The sequence below is a fragment of the Euprymna scolopes genome, chromosome 7, assembly GCF_053919585.1.
Source record: "Euprymna scolopes isolate OS-2025 chromosome 7, ASM5391958v1, whole genome shotgun sequence".
Lineage (NCBI taxonomy): Eukaryota > Metazoa > Mollusca > Cephalopoda > Sepiida > Sepiolidae > Euprymna > Euprymna scolopes.
Window position 1 is genome coordinate 138,838,093 of NC_136488.1, and position 22,362 is coordinate 138,860,454.

Sequence of the window (22,362 nt, forward strand, 5' to 3'; positions counted from 1 at the left end):
CGTAACGCGAAGGAGGAAAAAAAAACTTAACGTCTTAGCCGATGTTTGTTTTGACACCGGAAGTCGTGAACGTGGAAAATAAGCGTAGTCAATCGAAAGGACACGATGACTTGCAAAACGGCGACGCAAAATACGAACCTCTACTTGTAAAAAAACTTCCCAGTTGAGGGTGAGGAAATTAATGTCTTTGGCCAAGTTTTCGATATTTGTCGTCCAAAGGATCGGGCTTGATACCGATTTCGTAAGGATCCGTCGCGTGTGTGGAAAGATTTTCCGAGACATACAAACACACACACACACTTTACCTTTTATATATTAGATATTAGATATATTTAGTGTTTCTTTAAATTTGTTTTCTTTTATTTCGTTTATTAGTTAATTTATTTTAGTCTTTCAAATTGCTGACATTTAGGCAGCGTTATGTTTGTGTTGGGTCCTCACCACCATAGGTATTTTAATGCCATACCTAGGATATTCACACACAAAGCGACGTCTGATAAATGATTTTCCGAGCCGGCACAACATTTTCTTCCACGTTTTGCTACGCTTTAATGCAGGAATTGGCTCATTTTGTTTGTTAATGCTAGGCTCCATCGACCGTGGTTTTATCGGTTTTAATATCGTTTCACATTCGCTACGATAATCGTTGTCATCCAGAATCACATATCCGGGCAGGTGTAATGCATAGTGTTCATAGCAGCTGTCGCTGTTCTGGCGGGTTACTTGCGGTTTCATGCTGGCAGCTTTCGTAGTGTGACGTGGAGAGCTTTCCTTCGACAAACCGTGGCCTGTTTCGCTGAAGTAATGATGTAGATTTGGCGCAGAGCGATAGCATTCATCCTCAACCAATCTTAAGCGAAATAGGAATGACTTACATCGACATTTTCCAAAAAGGTGATCTTCATCAATTCTGCAATGATGTACGTTTGACTCTGGTGGATATCGTTTACAAAGAAATCCCTTATTCATCCTGAAAAAACATAAAAGAAATAGGATAAATTACACGATATAAAATATAACATCACATCTATCTAATCTACCTAATCTTATCTATCTATCTATCTATCTATCTATCTATCTATCTATCTATCTATCTATCTATCTATTTGCCTGTCCGTCTGTCTGTCTGTCTATCTATCTATCTATCTATCTACTTGCGACATTTTATTGTCATAAATGTTTTTCTTTCTGAGTAAAGAATTTCTATTTTTTATGAGGACTATATGCACAATAAAAAGAGTCAGTATTGACATAAAAATAACCGATTGTTTCTGCATAACGAAACAAACTTGTAACAAAATGTACCGAAATTTTAACATGCTGGAAGAGCTGTTTGGATCTTATGCGTTTATTCTTCTGTATATGCTCTGTTGTTAGATTTAACATACATTGAGCTTCTAAAAAAAAGATTGGAATACACAAACAGTGAAATATCATTTCAAAAACATACTTTACTATGAGAAGAAACGTATATATATATATATATGTATGTATATATATATATCTTCTATCTTCTATTATATATCCATCTATCTATCTATCTTCTTTTCTATCTATTTCCTATCTTCTATCTATCTCTCTATCTATTTTCTATCTGTGTATCTCTTCTCTATTCTCTTCTTTTTCTATCTATCTATCTTTTTTTCTATCTGTCTTTTATCTTCTATCTATCTATCTATCTATCTATCTATCTATCTATCTATTTCTATCTATCTTCCATCCATCTATCCATCTATCTATCTTCTATCTTCTTCTATCTTCTATCTTCTATCTTCTATATAAATAAAATGAACTCATTTTTTCCCGTGTGAGTTGGACCTTAATAGGATTAAAAATAAAGAAATTACATGCAAATGTAATGTGCACAAACTGCAGCACAGGATCTGAGATGTACTATAGGCCTATTACCCTTATACTTCCTCGATAACCGTACATTCCTACATTTTTTCCGGTGAGAGTTCACTGCCAAAATCGGTTATAATCAATGGAAGTAAAATCCTTTCTCTATTAAATTCCTACTACTCCTGCTATCACATAACACAGCTGAGAACGCGTCCACAAGGAACAGTAGGATTAAACACCGGTTTGGAATCATAAAGGGTTATTAAAGCCATTTTTCCCCTTATTTATTCTATTTTTCCCCTTCTCTCTAATAAAAATAAACAAAAAAAAACCAAAAAAAAAACCAAAAAAAAAACAAAAACAAAAAACAAATAGAAAAAAAAAGAAAAAATGAATTACGGTCCGATTAACATTATCTTTTTGCCGTTTTGCTTCTTTTTTTTTTTTTTTTACGTCGAACGCAAACTGCGTTACTACTCGTATTTCACTTCCGGTTCTGACAACGCTAACCGCGGAATCTATGAGCTTTATTTATTAGTACTTCCCACAAATAAACAAACATTTTCTTAGTTGCAATTTATTATTCGAACGATACCGTGAAATTACTTGCATTTCACCTAAAAAACAAACAAACAAACAAACAAACAAACAAAAAAAACAAAAAAATTAAACGCGCTAAACGTCCGATTAAGATTAGGTCGTTTTGTTTTTGTTTGATATATATATATATATATATATATATATATATATATATATATATATATATATATATATATATATATAACGTTTATTTTTCGATGGAATATCCCAAACAAAGTTATTTAATAAATCTATATTCCGTGGAGTTTCAAAGAATGCAAAAGTTTTCTCTTCCGAGGAAAGAAATACATTAGCAAATTTGTACACATAGCAAAGCTAAAAATTTGCTGGTTTTAGCTTTTGATTTATGCTTCTTGTATTAAGCTCTACTTTCTATTAAGCCTCTTTTATTTGGTTGGGATTAATATATAAATATTAATAGTTGTATTAGATTGAAGTTTACATTTGCTTTTGTCTAGTAAACTTTCCTTATTTACTGCCTGATTATTGCTAAAATATGTCTAATGTATTCTTTATCTTACATAGAATAATAAAAATCTTTTGATCTGAAACTCAAACATTTAACGTCATAAATTTTTAAATTTATTGAATGACTAAAAATTTGATTTATTTTCTCTATCTTGTATATCGAGCAATTCTTATTTAGGTGGGATAATACATATAGAATATTACTGCCAGTAATATCTTGTAAAACTTATAATCACAGCTTTCCATAACAACTGATTGTTGGATAATTTTATTCTGAAGTATATATATATATATATATATATATATATATATATATATATATATATATATATATATATATATAATTTAAAGGAGATTAGAACAATAGTCTAAAGAGCTGAGTGTATTTTAATGTAACAGTGAAATTACTAGTTTAATTAAAATACAGGAAAGAAAAAGTGCTCGTTGTAATTTAGATATATAATAAGCTCGATAGGTAAATATCCTAGAGCTAATTCAATATTAAGTAATGTGATTGATAATTTAAAATTTAAAAATCAAATTATAATTAAATTAAAAATCCGTTTCATAAGAATGAACAACAATAAGGTAAAAAGCTATAGCAAACATCTAAATGAGTATTTTAACCATAGTTCCTGATTTCAAAGGGCGAAAAATTAAAAGATACATCAGCCTTACTTTTAATGCTAGGTTTATTTATGGTGTCTTTTAAATTTAATAATAACCCTTCAAAATTTGCTGACGAGGAGACCTTGCTTATTAAAAAACTATATGTAATAATTTTTGTCCGTAACTTGATGTCTACCACAATAAAAAGCACTGTTTTCCGAAACGATCGTACAGATGATTGATTTTGTTGTTGTTCCTTCTTATGAAACGGATTTTTAATTTAATTATAATTTGATTTTTAAATTTTAAATTATCAATCACATTACTTAATATATATCTATATATATATATATATATATATATATATATATATATATATATATACATATTTTTAAACTTTATCTCCTCCGAAACTAAAAGTTGAAGAGCGGAGGTAGGGGCCTCAAATGATTGGATTTTTTACAGACAATTATTTTTATGGGTCTTTAGACAGTTAAAATAGTTTTAAGGAATCAAAAATAAGTCAAAATTTAAAAAAATCGTTAAACATTTTGAGCATTCATCGGAGTTTATTTTTTAATTTTTAATCAGTTGATATGCGTGTCTCGTTAGTATAGTGGTAACGTCAACAGCTTTGAATGTTACAGTTTAGCTTTCGGATTCGAGCTGATGGCATCTAAATATTTTTTTTTTTTTACTTTTGAAATCACGACTCTATAATAATATATTCGAATGTGGGCAAATTAAAATATATTTAAGCGTATTTTACGCCCGGGCAAGGCACAATGACGTCACATCAGAGATATATAAGGAAACACGTGTTCAGAGAAGCAGGTATTTGAAACATGTTCGAAACGTAGAGGAATCAAGACATGTTCGAGGCACTGGAGAGCAGAAATAGACGTGTTACACATGTGGACCGAGAGCGACAGGGAAAGACCTAAACATGATCGGACAAAGAGAGGGTACATCCTGTTCGACATGACATAGTCTTGTACGAGAAGACCTTTGAATAAGAGACAAGGCGTTATTCTGGAAGTACCTGTAAATAAATGTCCGTTGCTTCAACTGAAAAAGAGGATTCGAATTCTTTGCTTGTTTTTGTTTCCTTGCGAGTGTTGTCATGTAACGATTACGTTGCATTTGTTTTTATAATCAGATCACGTATAACTGGCGTATACAAAGATGTCAGAAGCTTTTTTTTTCTATTTCAGATTGTCGATATAATATATTTGAACTGGGAAAGAAAAAACGCGAAAACATTTAATGGATTTAATTATTTTAAGTTCGAATGAAGGCCCAAAAGACATCCTATTATGTGAAATGACAAATCACACACACACACACACACACACACACACACACACACACACACACACACACACACACACACACTGAAAAAGACTTGGGAGGGTGTAATAGTTTTTACAGATTGTCGGTGAATGTGTTGCAATTGATTTTCTTTCAATTTTTTTAATCATTTTGTTTAAGCTGGGGATGGGACATCCTACCGGATGTCAGGCATTCACTCGCTATCTCATATATTCCAAACGAGAGATCCGTTTAAGATTCTATTCATCCTTTTTTAAGTGCAATAGTTTTAATCTCATATGCTTTGGTTCACCGGCTATATTTGCCCAAAGGAATTTTTTTTTCTTAGAAGTAACACCTCACTTAATGACAAATGTGTAGAGAAGAAAAAACATATATCGTCGAACAGCCGCCATTTTGCTCATCAGCACGTCAATGTTATTGTGTGTGTTTATTTGTTTCTATTTATCGATAATACACTTGTTTATAACAACGGGTACGGTCCGTGAAAGGTGCAAAAAAAAAAAAATGACTACCTCTATTCCCTTCGGGTCGATTCAGAAAATAAATGACTAAGATAAACCTACAGAACTCCAATTCTCCCTATTTAATGACTAGAACTGTGACAACAGCATATTCTTTTCATTCTTTTGACTCTCAAGCATATACCCGACACAGTAAGACACAGTCAATCAACCAAGAACCACATCAGTTTATATAAAAATCATATAACATATTAACGGATATATACTCAAGAGTCGAAATAATGAAAAGAATATGCTGTTGTCACAGCCCTATTAATAACCATGTGTCTCATTGTATGTACCGTATATTTCGGCGTATAAGACTAACCTTAAAGTTAAAAAAAATACACCTTTAAAAACCAATATTTCATAAGATACCGGGTGTTGTAATCTCTAACCTAGGTTAAGCAAACATGGTTTCATGATTTAACAATCGTCTTATACAACCAATATAAGATAAAATTATGAAAATTTGCTCCGATTTTGTACCTCGTCTTATCTGACGGTCGTCTTATATGCCGAAAAATAGATATAAACTGCCTTTATTCGCTATTTTTCCCCTTCTCTTTTCTCTATCTTTCTCTTTCACGTCTTTCTTTTTTTCTTCGTTCTTTTTCTTTTCCTATATTTACGCCTTTCTACTTTCATTCGCCATTTTTTTATGTCATTCGTCATTTGTGACGTCATCTATTTTAAAATTCATAGAACACAAAAAAAGGTAAGTTAGGGCCTGTTTACGCGAAATTATCTATATAAAAAGACACATCTGACCTAGGATTGGAGAACCCAATAGACTTAGGGTAGGGCAGTCTATTAGATCCACAGCTAATATACTTTAAAGTTTATTTAAATCCATATTTTTTCACAAGAAGAACGAATGAACCCGGAAAAGAAAACGCAAGATAAAAAGTGACAAAGTCAACCTATACATAAATATATCAATTCTATTTACGACGTGATAAAACACCAAAAATAAATAGTCCAGCGCGTTCAAGGTGTGTGAATTTGTGTGTAAATGAGTTTAATAAGAACATGTGTATAAGCTATTTCTATATTTAGTAGTTTATCACCGTGTCTTGTGTCGTCTACCGGAATGCAGTCACCAAAGATAGATTTATTTTGCCTGCAAAGAGTCTGTGTAGTAGTGTTGTGACTGGCATCGGTCCGTGGGCAAAGTTGAGTCTCTAAGTGCTGGTTGCGTTTGGGTTGACGCTTGTGTAGCAAGGTGCTATCCCCACAAAAATAACTATTTCTAAATTAGTTAAACTCAAGTTTCCGTAACCAACAGTGATTAAGTATTTTTATAAAACTGGTCAATCAGTATTAAGTATTTCAACCAATAAACATCGAATAGTTTACAGAAAGCGTTTTTATATTTCTATTGTTATGGTTGTTATTACTTTATGTCAATATTTCAAGTAAATAAGGAGAAATGATGGTTTAAAAAATGACAAAGATATAGAGGGATTTTCTTTTTACTTTAGTTTAACCCCAAGCAAGACATATTGCTATTTCGACGTAAAGGGCTATTACTTGCGACCATTGTTAGAAATTTCAGAATGCAAGGGCGATAACCGCGTGATTGTAAATCACGCGATTATTTCGACCAATGGTATTGCGTTGTCCAGTTGCTGCGGAGGATTCAGAAGTGGCGGGAATTTTGTGTTTCAAAAAACAGATTTCAACTCGGCGTCGAAAAAGACCGACGCGCGTAATTCGCTCCGTGCCTAATGAACTAAGGCAGGATTCTACCCCATTTATTTCTCCGCTCATTTAAATGCGGATACTAGCCAGAGGCTAAAATGTTCTACGGAATAATTACTTCATTATCATTGCCCGCAAGGGGGCATATTATTTTATGAACATCGATCGCAAAGTGCGTTGTTCGTATCGACAGTCTGGAAGGATTTCGAGAATCCTCAACCAATTCTACGAGCGGCCGATTCTACCAGCATCTTCAACAAGAAGAAAACTACCTTCGCCTTTCAAGGCAAGAACTACCCGCCATTTGGCAGAAGCTGAAGAGGGCACTCTTTTGCAATATGGACTCCTTTTTTACCCTTTTGTAAATAAAATTATTCTTGAATTTAAAGTGAGCCTTTGTTGCTTTTCTGTGTCTCTTTCATTCTGCCATAGGCAAAAACGAGTAAGAGAATTTCTTACACCATATTTACAGGGCACTACGTGAGGAGATGAGCGAGATGTCTGTTCACATTACATTTAAACTTCTGTATGTTAATACAGTCAGGGTAGAAGAAAAAAAAATGGAGCGGATTCTAAAGTTTAGATGTTCAAAGGCAAAAACTATTTGAGTAGAAGGTTTTTTCGACATCCGGGGATCTCAACAGTAAAATGGTGTGTTTTTGCTGCTTAACGAGTTTTTCGGAGGTATCTACGTCGAGGGGTAAAAGTCCTATTAGTAATTGTCTGTATTTTTGAGATGAGGTGTTTTCATTGATTGAGATTGTCGGACTGACTTCCTCATCTTGGTTGTTATCGTCACAACGTTTCGGCCGTTTTGCCCTCCGTCCTTCATCAGGTGTTTTGTATCGAACTGGGGAACCGTTTGTTAGGAGTCTCGAACCCAACCCTTTTGTAAAACAGGGACACAAGGGATGCAACATTGCGGTGATTGGACAGAGGTTGGAGCTTAACCAATAGTGCGAAACCTATAAGGTGTGAGACTCTTTTTTTGATCCTGACTAAGAAGAGAGACTAATGGTAGATACACCTGCCCAGATGTGACAACAATAATCCATGCATGGCGAATGGTAGCTTCGTATTGATACATGATATTCTCAGGTGTAACTTTCTACTACAGTAGAAAGAACCTCCCTTACAAGCCTTGGTAATGTCCTGAATGTATTCAAATTAATGTTGTCTGTGATTGTTAAGCCAGGGTGTTTAAACAATAAGTTCTCAGATAGGATATTATTTGTCAGGGAAACTAGATGAAAATTTGAAAAAAAAAAAGAAAAAAGATTTCTGTGTTGAGAGTGTCGTCATAAATTTCTCCCATCCACTTATATAGTGCGATTAAATGATTTTTTTTGCACTTCTACAGAATTGAGACGATATTTTCGGAAATCTTAAAACTGAATTTCACATGAAAACAATGGCATCTACATATTCCTCGTATTTTTAAGATGATTATATCTAAAAATCTCGAAAATTGATGCGGTAAAAAAATTTTTATTAAAGAAAATAAAAAATAGAATTTGATGAAAACGATCATAAAACACAGGAGAGTTCAACAGGGAGGTAATTTTCCGTTCGAATTAAACAAAGATGGCGGCCAATTTTCACCTACTAACACGATTAAAGTTATTTTTTAACAATTCAGTAATATTCAGGTAATTTCGGCTGCATAATTTGGAAGTTACCATTGTAACTTATTAGAATTGACAAAAAATCAGTTGAAACCATTGTTTTTTTTTTATCTGAAAATTCCATTTAGCGACTACAAAATGTCGTCTCAAGAATGTAGAAGGATCTAAATCGGGACATCTGCTATCTGTTCCTAGGCGATATCATCACCATCAAAATGGGCAAAGAGTCTATAAGGATTGATGCTAGAACCCTCTCTCTGTAAGTTTCGTATTTTAACGGACCCCTTTCCAAAACAAGGCATGAAACCACTTGATGGAGGAACTAAACTCAATCCTATTTGCTAGTCTGGTTAGTAACTTTGAATAACGGAGGATTAAGGGTTTCTGACAACCTTAAAGCTACCGGTTTGTCCAGGAAGCAAACTTTATCTCAAGTAATTATACAAATATTATCCCCAGGGACTTCTGTCCCATTTTAACTTATTTTAATCCTTGCTCAAACGGGTTTCTGGCTAGGAAAACGTATTTTGAATGAATTGTGTTCTTTTGGTATGGCATAATCTAGTGTGATCACAGAAGTTAAGCAATGTTGAGCTTGGTCAGTACCAGATGGATGGTCATTTAGGAATACCAGGCGCTGTATGTAGGAGGACATGGACACCTCCCTGAAAATGCTGTAAAAACCTAACGTCTTCATTTCCCCTAACGGAGATATACGTGCGACTGGGGACCACTTGTGAATTTCATACTGCCATGGAACTTTCTCCTTTGGAGGAAGCCGGTACAACTTGTCTAGGGCGAGTGCCGCTTCAGTACAGTATAGTACAGTACAGTTTTTTGAATTCCCAGAGCCAAAAAGCAAACTGCGTATTCTCGTGTTACTATAAATGCACAAGATATTCAGCTGATTAAATTACTGAACACAAAGTGTTTGTCAAATAATCGAGCTGTTTACGGTTACATTTTCACGAAAACCAAAACCAGAAACTACATCCGAGCCAAACGGTAAAGCACGTGAACTCTTTTTATTGGTCACTCAACAAAAGGAGGATAGACCCGTAAATTTACACTTGTCCGTTCGTCCGTTCGTCCGTTCGCACTTTTCTCAATAACTACGCCTTGGGATTTTTTGACATTTTGCACAAACATTAAACATGATGTGAGCAACAAAGTAACAGAAGAGATTTTCCGGAAAAAACTGCGGTTGCCCTCCTAGAGGTGCCTTTCGGGTTAAAATGGCTAAAATTAACACTTTTGTGCTTATTAAAAAGAAATTTATGCCGTGGATCTTAAAACTTTCTAAAAAAGTTGTAGTTAACTGATTTCTATATAACTTTGTCTGTCTATACTCCGCGATAACTCTTGGGTGTGCCCCAGGGGCTCTTTTAGGACTAATAAAAATACTTCATATTTTTAGATTATTTTACCATATTTGTCCAAACATTTCTGTGTAGAAGTTTTGCATAGTTCTGAACTCAATTTTAAATATGTTAAGGCCTTGGGGACTTTTGGGACTAAATGAGGGGGGGGGGAATGATCGACTTAGTCATTTCTTTTTTTGCATGGTGCATAACTCCAATTTACATATGTAAACCTGCACCGTTTGTTCTTTTTCACCAAGATTTGACGTCCCTTGAGGACGTTTGGGGCTAAATGGAGGGGGCAAATGCTGAACTTAGTCATATATGAATATATATATATATATATATATATATATATATATATATATGAATATATATATATATATATTAACTTTTATATATTTTTAATTTTAAATAAATAAGAATGCAAATATGTAAAGTTCTAATCATATTAGGGGTGAAAGGTATTAAAATGGAATAATCCTCGTCGTATAAATACAACGCTGGTAAATTAAAAAATATATTCATTTTGAATTTGGAAACAGACGAATCTCACAGGTAAGGAAGACATTTTTGTAACATGAATAGGCTTGACAAATTAAGAGTAGGAAACTAAATCTAATATCTGTAACTTTTTTTGTTCTTGAGATTAAGGCAGGTTAAGCCATGGTTTAATATACTGTTTTCTTTTTAAATCCCCGAAACAGTGTTTCATGGTAAACAACTGATGATCCCTTAAAAAAATAAATTATTACTGGTACTATAGTGCATTCAAGAGAACAAGTTGATGCAGTGATTGAAGGTTATTAAATGACTTACTGACTAAATGGTTTTCCAACGAATGATAAAAAAATATAAAAAAGCAAATAAGCTTTTTTATATAGTTTTAAAACCCTTTTTTTTAAATTTATTTAATGTATTTATTTGCTTCCCCACCAAAGCAAACTGGCACAAGGCCGTTTTTAATGTGGGATAAAAACCAGCTCCCCTAAAAGTAGGCAAAAAGGGGGCATTCTGGTTACAAAAAATAATAATTGTCCCAGTATAGAGGGTTTCCCCTCCATTGACTGGTACAAATTATCTTAAGTGCAGCATCTGCAGATACTACACTTTGATCCCGGCCCGAAGGCCAAGAACAACAGAAAAAAGGCAAGATATTTATTTGTTCCCCCACCGAGCAAATTAGGCACAAGGCCGATTTTTAATGTGCGGAGTGAAGGGGAAATGGGGACCAACTCCCCGGGGAGTAGGGGAGTTGGATAGTGACAATTGGTATGAAGGGTTGCCCCTACATTGACCAAGGTCTTATATGTGGGGTTGCCCCCACATATGGTCTTTGCTTGCAGTATTTGCCGGATAGATACCACACTTTGATCCTGGCTCGAAGGCCAAGAACAACAGAAAACAGGCAAGCCTCTTTTCTATTTATTTAAAAAGAAAATACAAATTCTTTTCTTTTTTTTTTCTTTTTTTTTTTTTTTTCATATATGGATTGTGAAATTGCATTCATTTGCAAAAGATTTAACTAATTTGCATATTCTGTTAAACATTCATTTTAATTAATTCCCTATTAGTTATTTTTCGGTTTTCTTATGGGATGATCATCTTTAACTATTACGTGTAATTATATTCCTGCAGATATTCTACATCATATATACTTGCGTAATATTTGCGCAAAAGGGTTATAGTAGACACAAACCTCGTTGCATATATATTTATGTATGAATATATTGTATTGTTTCCAAAATTTTTCCTACCAAACACCTCTGCCAGTTTTTGGTCTACAGACATGAAACTTAATATATAAAGCACCATCAAAATCAACGCACTTTTATCAGCGCAAAGAAAACGCATTTATGCCATTAACGTAAAAATCTTGCGTTCTGGTGTCGATTGGGTCGCTAAAGGTGTTTTTGTTATCACTTAGGCTTTTTAAGCATTTCTTACGCAGAAACTTATCATGATGCTTGATAAAGTGGTAGTCGGTAGGTGAGAGGTCTGGAGAGTATGGCGGATGAGGCAGTTTCGTAGCCCAATTCGTTCAACTTCAGTAGGGTCGGTTTAGCAACGTGCAGTCGTGCATTATCGTGAAGGAGGATCAGGCCTTTTCTGTTGACTAATGCTGGATGTTGTTGTCGAAGTTTCTAATGCATTTCATCTATTTGTTGACAATACTTCTCAGCCGTAATGGTTTCGCTTGCATTAAAAAAAAAACTGTAATAGATAAGATCGGTGACAGAACCACCAAACAGTCAGCATGCTCCTCTTTTGGTGCAACGCTGGTTTCGGGAAGTGCCGTGGAATTCCGTCGGCGTCTAAACTTGTAAAAAAAAAACAAAAAAAAACAAACAAACAAAAAAAAAAACTTTTCATTGCAAAGTCACAACCCGGCCAAGAAACGGGTCGTTCTTGTTGCGTAAAAGAAGGGAAGATGACATTTCATAACAGCATTTCTTTTTGGTTGTGGTTCAATTCATGAGACACCCATTTATCAAGTTCTTTTTTGTCTTTCCAATCTCTCTCAAGTAGTTGGGAATCGTCGTATACGTTACGACTCATTCAAAAGTAAGTTCTCGAATAGTCGTGCGTAGATTGGCTTCGACTAAGACTCTTAATTGATTGTTGCGAACATCCGATCACCGACCACTACAATTATCATCTTCAAAACTCTTGTCGCCGTCACGAAATTTCTTAAACCACCATTGTGTTGTGCGTTCAATAGTGGTTCCTGGACTAAACGCTTTGATATCGCGAGCTGTTTTAGCAGTTTTTCTGCCTAGCTTGAATCGAAATAAGAAAATTGTGTGAATTTGCTTTTTTGACATTTTGCATTCAACGTTCTGAAAAGACGACGTTTTAAAACGATTGTAATTTAAACGATTCGATAGAGCAAAAAAAAAAAAAAAAAAAAACGCTCTTTAAAATGAATAAATAAAGTAAGGGTATTATATAGCGGAAACTTCTTTGAAAATACATTATTTGAAATGAAAATTAATAATTCCGCAAGAACTCCCTTCTCATCCTAATAGTATTTTCTTTACAAGAAATGCAAACTTGTGAAACCCCTTCCGTGTTGACTTTTTCCCTCCTACATGTAGCCTTTATTTTTTCAAGACTAACACCAATATACATTTGTTTTTATTGCTATCTTATTACATCAAGTAACTTAACGTCTAAGATTGCCATAAAATATTAATGGCTTTCAGGATCAGATATTTTTTTTAACTCTAAAACGCGAGCCGACGAGACCCGTAGTTTAGAATACGTTGTAAGTGTAGGTCAAATCTCATATTATCATCTGTTGTTGATTATAGTCGGTGACTCAACCTAGTATATAAAGCAGATAAAGCGACATTAAATTCTAGATTAGATCGGACTGTGAGGTCGGGAAATTGTAGTATCGTATCAGAATTAAAACTAGGCTAAAAGTTGCTCAAGAAGGCAACAAACATGGCCGATGAACAGCTTGCAGATGACCGCAGACGTGCTACTGATCAACTAAAAGATATATTCAAGGCTTTTTGTTGCATTTTCAAGTGTTCTTCACTCGGCAGCCTCGTCTGTTTTTTTTGTCGCATATTTTGTGTCAACTCTTCAGCTTTTGAGGCGACCAAAGCGGTTTGATACGAAGAGTGCATATCAAAGGAAGACTTGAGAGGCATTAAAGCAGGTTAGACTTTATAAGTCTCATGAGATCAATGGATTGCCCTGTTGTTGATGCTTGACAAACTAGACTGGCGCAACTTGCAAGGTAATTTCCCTTTGGTTTAGTCCTGATCCTCAGCCAAGCAAAAATTGCTTCGGAAGTTTTCAAAGCAATTACGGTGACGAATAGAATGTGGATCTAAAGGAATTTATCAATAAAGATGTATCGTTCGTACATTATCTTTCGGTTCCTGATATTACTTACAGAAAATTCTTGAATTGAAGCCAGGTTTAATTTCAGGAGCGTTTCCGATGGGTAGCTATTCTGTACAAGTCCTGCAGACTAAAAAAACTTTGGTGGGTAGCTGTTCTGTATAAGTCTCGGACTTAAAAATTTTACAGCCAATGGGCAAAAGAACTTCCTTATGTGGACATAAAAAGTATGCGCGGGAATGCTAAAAGAGTCAATATTTTTATGGAGCAATTCTGGCGAGACGACCATGCCTTCTTCTTGCTACTTTATTACTCGGTTGCTGTTTTATATATGGCACATTCACGTTGACACACCGGTTCTCGTCAGATCACCGAAGTTAAGCAACGATGAGCCTGGCCAGTACCAGATGGGTGACCATTTGGGAAGACTAGGCGCTGTATGTACCCTGCTGAGTCTTAGAAATTTTCAAGTTTGTATCTGGGGGGCGCGTTTACCTCAGTGAAAGAGATGAACCCTCGAATCAAGACGGAAACCAACGGGAAACTACTCTTGTCTTTACTTGTCTTCCTGAGACTACCATGGGTCTACAATTTGGAGAGATGTGGCCACCGACGCTGTTAAAAACAGCAGGGCGACTAATAATGCTGATGCAGTGTGAGTGCATGGTCCACGTGTTTAACGGACAGGTCTTTGTTGCGCGTGTAACAATTGATCTCTGGCGTGGATAAGTTTGTGTGCTTCGTCGTATGGTCGACACAACTGGAGGAGGCTTAACGAGGATGAGACTTTCACCCTTTCTATATTCCCCCCTCTCTCTCTCTCTAAATAGTTCTACTTTTCCAGTATCATTCATAGATTTGGTATAAAAAGAATGAGGCTTTGAGTGGGTGTTCATTTTGAATGGTAGTTGGGTGTTAACTAGGCATTAAGATTTTGAGTTGAACGAGAAATTTGTGGGTTCAAATTGTTAAACTCTGTTTTTTTTTTGTCGAAACAGATAAAAACAAGTGAAGCATGCATGGTCCCCCGTGAGTGCACAGTGAACGAGGCATAAAAAAATGACTAAGTTCAGCATTGTCCTCTCCCATTTAGCCCCAAAAGTCCTCAGTGGACGTCAAATCCTGGTGAAAATGAACAAACAGTGTAGTTTTAGTCCTTAACATATGTAAATTTGAGTTCTACACTATGCCAAAAAAATAAATGACTAAGTCCATCATTTGCCACCCCCCATTTAGCTCCAAAAGGCCTTAACATATGTAAATTTGAGTTTAGCACCATGCAAAACTGCTAAATAGGCATACACATAAAATTTTTGACAAATATGGTAAAATAGTCCCAAAAAATGGAGTGTTTTTATTTGCCCTAAAAGAGCCCCTGGAGAACACCCAAGAGTCGTTGCCCCTTCTCTTCCCGAACCGCCACCACCGCAAAACCGAGAATAATCAGTTGTCAAATTCAACAACTGAACAATTGTATATCATTTTATATTGTGTATATCTATCTTGAATTAACCAGTAGAATAGAGATAACCGAGTCTGTCTTTCTTTTTCGTGAATGAAACTGATTAATTATCAATGTGACAGATCGACAAAGCAGCGACCTATCAATCCGAAAGACGAATACAGGTCACATTGGGGTTCGTGCCCGAGGATTGACGCGTATGTGACCAGGAGATCCCTATTAGGGATCGCTTAGGGTTGACACATCGGTTCTCATCCGAATCGCCGAAATTAAGCAACGTTGAGTTTGGTCACTACCAGGTGAGTGACCATTTGGGAATGCCAGGCGCTGTATGTAGGAGAACTTTGTAAGAACTGCTAAAATTTAACGGAGATATACAAGTGACTGGTGACCGCTTGTCAATTTGATATTCCCATGAATCTTCCCTCTATGGAGGGAGCCGGTTTAACCCTTCTAAGATGAATACCGTATCAATAATAAGAGGTCAGATTTAGAGGGGCATCTTAAGTGGAGAGTTGTGCAACGAGATATTTGTTTACATTACATCTAAATGTCTTAATGTTGGTACAATGATGGAAACAGAAAGCAGGGAGGAAATTCCAAAGGCTAGCAGTTCGAGGAAAGAAGCTATTACATTAGAAAGCCTTTGGCGTCTTGAGATAACTATGGCCATGCTATGGTGGGATTTATAAAAAATTAAAAAAAAAGGAAAGTCATTTCTGTTTTAATTTTGTTTAAATGTCCAAGAAAATATGGGTTTAAATAATCAAAATAAATTAATTTCATTTTATTTATACCTTAAAACGTTGAGCAATGGAATAGCAATAATCGATCTAATAATTGTGGAAATTTTCAACCAATAAAAAAATCGGGTCTCTTTTTGGATACTGTTCTGACGTATTTTTTAACACCAGCACCGGCATCATCGTTATCATCATTATTAATATTTTCAACTGTTTCAACATCCACCTACTTCTTCTCGCTTTATGTACGAATTTGGAGAAATATTAAACTCGTCCTCTTTCATACAATTCGTTTTCGTTCTCAAAATAAAACGTGTCAATAAATTTTACATATTTGTTTCTTTTTATATTTGGTTGGTTGGTTGTTTTTTTTTTTTGTTTTACGGCATATCAACCCTTTTCGGGTTATTTAATGCCGAATCCAAAGATTTAAGAAACATTTTTTTAATAGAATATATTTGTTTTTACGTCGGTTTCTATTTAACCCTAACAGGTACTACCACTCCGAGTCAGAGTGGACCTGGGAGCAATGGTAATTAAAGGGTGGCTCCACACTCCCCAAAGCCCACAAGCTGGATATAGTTTAAGGTCATATCCAGGACCCCCATTGAGGGAATTTTACCCTCTGCAGGGGGGCAGTCGGCGTATTCTAATGCCCCACCGACAGGGCCCTTTTTATATTTGAACCGCCTTTGTTATAGCTCAAAAATATACGGCCCTTGATATGACCTTAAACTATATCCAGTGGTGAGCCCCCCCTTGCAGGCTTTGGGGAGTGTGGAGCCACCCTTTAATTGCCATTGCTCCCAGGTCCACTCTAACCCGGAGTGGTAGTACCTGTTAGGGTCCCAACTATGGGTTAAATAAAAACCGACTTGAAAGCAACAAATATATTCTATTAAAGACTTTTTCTTCCGAATCTTTGGATGCGAAGCAAGTCGAACTAAATACATGCATTCTGCTTATGTTTGTTTTTATCGCAGAACGTTTCATATGGTTTGTTTCTTATACATTTGTTAAAAGACCGGTTGCGTCTATATGCAGCCGGCATTAATGCATAGGTATTTGGGGGAGGGTTAATTTAATAAGTAGACATCTTCCAAAAAGTGTCTGCCACGATCTTTCAGCAATTCCGTTTTTGTGAGGTGAAGGAGGGCTGATTTTCTATGTTTGATATTATGGATAAAAGTTTAAAGTTTCTATTATTAAATTTCTTCCATGGTTATAGCGAATACACTTTACTGCACTTTATGAAATAGACCATCACTAAATCGGAATAGTTATCGATCTATAATATAAATCTCACCTGTCTGTTTAAATGTATTATGCATGTGTGTGTGTATGTATGTATGTATGTTTGTATGTCTGCCTAACAATTTCGACAGAGGCGACAGATTTGAACGAGATCGGTATTGTTTTGAAGCTCATCCCTTAGGAAGACAAATATCGAAAAATTGGCTAAAAAACATTAATTGCTTTACCTTCAACTGGGCACATTTTTTACATGGAGGGGTCGCTTTTTTCGCCGATATTTTCGAAAATCATCCCATCTTTTCGATTGACTAGCCTTAATAGGTAACTTCCGGTTTGCTGATGGACGCAACAGCAAAGACGTCACTTTTTTCATGTCCTGATTGCCTACTACTACTTGTTTTGCCCAACCCTAACCCTAACCCTAACCCCAACCCTAACCCTAACACCTTCAAACACCCGAGCAACGCCGGGCACACAGGCTAGTCTATAATAATCTACAAAATTCAATGCATACCGGAAGTGTTTTTTTACCCATCGGTTTCACGGGACCGTCCAATACACCTGTGATAGGCTTTTTAAATTTCTAGCATCTTGATTTGGTACTTAGACATTTTTCCTTGTGTATAAAGGTCGCAGTTTGTCAAGCTTTTAGAAGTTTTTATTTTCATCCCGTCACCCATATTTGGCAACGTTTTGATATTTGAAATATTGCAAGGTCCCATGATTTCATCCCAAGTTTTCAAATCATAGAAGGTGATTTTTGATAGGACTACGTCCAGTATGTTTCATGGAGTGATTCCGGTTTCTGATTGGTCGATAGCAGATGGTTGTTCCATTTGATTAGTTAATTCCTATCATCTCTGTCTATAAATAGAACCTTCCAATTGTTTTTGTAATTACACTGACCCCATAATTTTAATATCATAGAGTTGGTCTCCTCATTGCTTAGAAATCGAGTAGAAGTACCAATCAAGAATGCATTCTTGACAATCATCCGACAGGTGTGAGGCAAGAAACTTTCCGGGTGAAGTAAGTTTATCATTTACTTCCTGAGGCGCCCCTACTGACCTGTATCCATGACGTCAATCGGTCATGGGTATGACCAAAAACCAGCAAAAGTGCAATAAACAAACTGGCGAGAAAATAGGTTAACAGGTCGAAGTGATACTAATAAAAAGAGAAGAACGAAACTAAGCAACAGTCAGACGGACAGAAGCGCAACACAGATTGACACAGTTTGCGACCCACACTCTGCCACCAACCCTACCGCCGTCATTTTGTTGAAGTGTATATAGTAAAATAATCAAAGTCTTTATTATGAACAAAGTGTCACGTATTCATTCATAAATGAAATAACTGTCTATTATATATAGCTAGATGAGCACCAGCCAGACATATATGTAAATGTCCATGGACTAATATTAGCAAAACGCATCGTTTATGCACTACGACAGACATTTTAATACATTGTTGCCCTTCTCGAATGCGATGTTATTAATAGCGCTGAGTTCTAATGTAAGACACCTCGAGAATTTTTATACTTTAAAAAATTGTTTTCATGTTTTACGATTTTTGCATAATCAACATGGATTTGTCTAAGACTGGAACGAGGTAGATATGTTCTTTTATTAAATACTGATATATAGCGCTGGTGTTGTTTAAATGCATAGTGAGGCGGCTAGACATCGTTGTCGTTGTATGTCCAATGTAAGTATTAGTCTTATTTTGAGAGTTATATTTTCCTAGAGGGCATTTGAACTCATAATACAAAATCGCTTTACTCTAATTTTTTTTTATAGCGGGAGAGGAGTTGTTTTTATCCACGAGATTTTGTGTTCTAAACTTCTAATAAATAATAAATTTAATTCTACTGTTGATATCAACAGGAGTTTACGTATCTTTGGATAATGATTTTAATTTTCCTTTCTTCAGCTCTAAAATTTAGTTGCATTTGGTTTTAGTAAAATATATATAAATAGTTGGTGTTATGGTGCTGGTTAATATTATTGTTAGGGTTTTGTAGGAATTATAGCGTTAGTTTTATTTGTTCATCAACAATAGTATGATAAATGATTATTGATGAACACCTGTTTTACATTTTTAATTTATATTTTCTGGAGGAGGAGTGATGGGATTTGTATATCCCTGGAAATAAAGTTCAACTCTCACACATGAGAATGTGGGAACATGTCGATAAGTCCTTAATCCGAAATAAGACGAGGGCAATGTGCGAAGGAACACAACACAGTTATTAACAATTTAACAGTTTTAATGAGAAAGAAAATATGCACATATGTACAAGATAGAATAATACAGAACGACCAAATTAAGTGGATGGAAGTAAGAGAAGATAGTTAATTGTTGCGAAAACATATTCCGCTAGACTTATCTGAAGATGAGTCGTGTAACATTGTTGACATGCGCTTCCTCGCTTCGTTCGTTCTGGCTCCTTTTCGTTGGTGATATCTCGGTTGCAATACAAACAGGGCTAGCAGGTTCCGTCCTGAGTTGACTGCCACTCACGCTGGTTGAAAAGCAATTGGAAAACTGGCAGAGCTTCCGTCGAGGGTGTGTGATCCGCAGATCCGGATGAGATGAAAAAGAGGCCGCGAAGCGCGCGAGCAGGGGTTTTCTAAAGCCCCTCACGTGACTCCCAGAGGTGTGGGGATGGCTTCCCTAATCCACGGGCTGACAGGGGTTAAAGCAAATCTAATCAGCAGGAGCTGTACACAAATTAATTCCAATAGGAGATCAATTTTGCACGATTTAATAATTGTTTAATGATAGCTATCTTGTACTGTTGTTGGCACTCGCTCTCGAAGTTCAGGAGGGTGGAATTGGTGCTGGTTTGTGTTTTATATACAGATGTTTCGAAAGGGTTATTATACGTATCAATAAGGACGTCAAGGAATAATTTTTTCTTGTTAATTTTTTATGGTTCAACCATAATAATGAAACACGTGTCCGCGGATAATCATATTAAACAAAGTTGCTCCCAATTAGCATTTAGGTAGTTTCTTTCGTGAAAAATATCGCAGGCAAAATAAAAAAATAAATAACACACACAGACACACACCATATATATATATATATATATATATATATATATATATATATATATATATATATGATTACTTTATTTAATTACATAAATTGATATAAGAAGATATAATTTATACGTAAATTTTCAGTATTTACTTCAATAGTGCTCAATACATAGGTAGAGCTAGGTAATAAGTTATGAAAATATATATGACAATTAAGCCAGACGAATTCTCACGAGAATAAAACGCAGACTATTCTTTGTATCTAAATTGCCATATATATTTTCATAACTTACTACATGTGTGTGTGTGTGTGTAGTCTTACCTCTTAGTTGGTATTTTGTATTCTCGTTCTATTAAACTACTTTAAGATCTGTATTGCATCCCCTTTCTTTTCAAGTACGTCGAATCTGTATCCTGTCCCGCTCGCAGTCATTATCCACGAAGTGAATCCACAGGAGAACTGAATCCAACACAAGACCAGGTTTCGATGTTCAGTTATTATGAAGAAAGAAATATATGAATTTATTCGGAAATAGATGACGTCATAATGCTGGTGTCATCATACACGTTTTCAAACTCTTAATATTATATAGGTCCGCAGGCGCTTTCCATAGACGAAGATATTAAGTTTCACACGCAGATTACCAGGAGCGACAGTGTACTCGTACATGACCTTAGTTTTCTTAATGCTAACTGTCAGTGCGAAGCAGATACAAGCATTCGTGAAGAGATCCATCACTAATTGCATATCAACTGTCAGCATCATCATACAACAGCTCCCTAACAAACCCATAACCAACAAGTGTTTTGGGTTGGAATCTTCCGAGGTTGAACACTTTTTCAGTCGTTCGGAATCTAATATAAACACCCATATCACAATCGTGGAAACCATACCAGAGCACAGCAGTCAGACAGAGCGAAAACAATGTTGGTGCAGCTATATCACCCTGCTTCACACCATTATCGATGGAGAATTCTTCCGATAGCCATTGAAGTCAATGCGACCCTTCATATTATGATGAAGTTGCTTGAACTTTTCCGTCGGAGCAGGCGTACAGGCAAATTTTCCCAACACTTTTTAGAGAGCCGCACGGTTGATCGTGTCAAATGCCTCGATTAAGTCCACAAACTATATATATATATATATATATATATATATATATATATATATATATATATATATATATATATATATATATTTAAAGTGATGGTTGTGTAGTTCCAACGAGAGAAAAAATGTATATGTAAAAGAGTGTAGCCATCAACAATTCTGGTTTTTTTTTTAAGGTTTTCATCATATTTTTATTTTAAAATATTTTTATAACGCGTTTCGAGCTTAGAGTGTGCTCTCTTCAGATATTTTCGTAAAAAGTTTTTCTTTAAAATGGGAGTTTGTGGATATGCCTCCGCTGATATTAAATATGTTTTTCATAGTGGTGCGATGCGTGTGTTCAGTGTTTAGACGTTCTGTCTCCAACTTTAAGTGTTTCACTGTGACCGGTCAAAGTTAGTTTCAAAAAGTGTTTTTTAGTCCATATGGTGAAGGTTTTTATGGCTTCTTTAGGGTTCTTTTTTAAAGACTTTCTTTCCCCATGTATAGCATACACTCACACACAATCCCATACGCATACATATATATTCATGTACATGTACACATGCACACGCACACAGGCACACACACATACACACGCGTACATACATAGAAATATATGTAGGAGCATACATATATACACATATACATACCCACCTACACACTCACACACGCACTCGCATACATCCACCGCTAACAACTATTTTTATTTTTTTATTTTTTATTTTATATATATATATATATATATATATATACACTTTTTTTTTTTTTCCCTACCAAAACACGCATGTATATATGCGCTTAATCATTCAGACATATGTACACGCACCCACACACACACACAAGTAAGATGGAGAATAATAG

The 22,362-nt window shown here is 35.4% G+C and overlaps 1 long non-coding RNA gene and 1 pseudogene across 1 annotated transcript; one reads left to right on the forward strand and one right to left on the reverse strand.

Annotated features, from left to right (window-relative positions):
- Positions 1–331: 331 nt before the first annotated feature.
- On the reverse strand, positions 332–20,962 carry LOC145280249 (uncharacterized). The gene is made up of 2 exons (XR_013868593.1): positions 20,731–20,962; positions 332–970 (listed from the first exon to the last, which is right to left on the reverse strand). It is a non-coding gene; the product is annotated as an uncharacterized LOC145280249 (long non-coding RNA).
- Positions 14,230–14,346, forward strand: LOC145280656 (5S ribosomal RNA; annotated as a pseudogene).
- Positions 20,963–22,362: the final 1,400 nt, after the last annotated feature.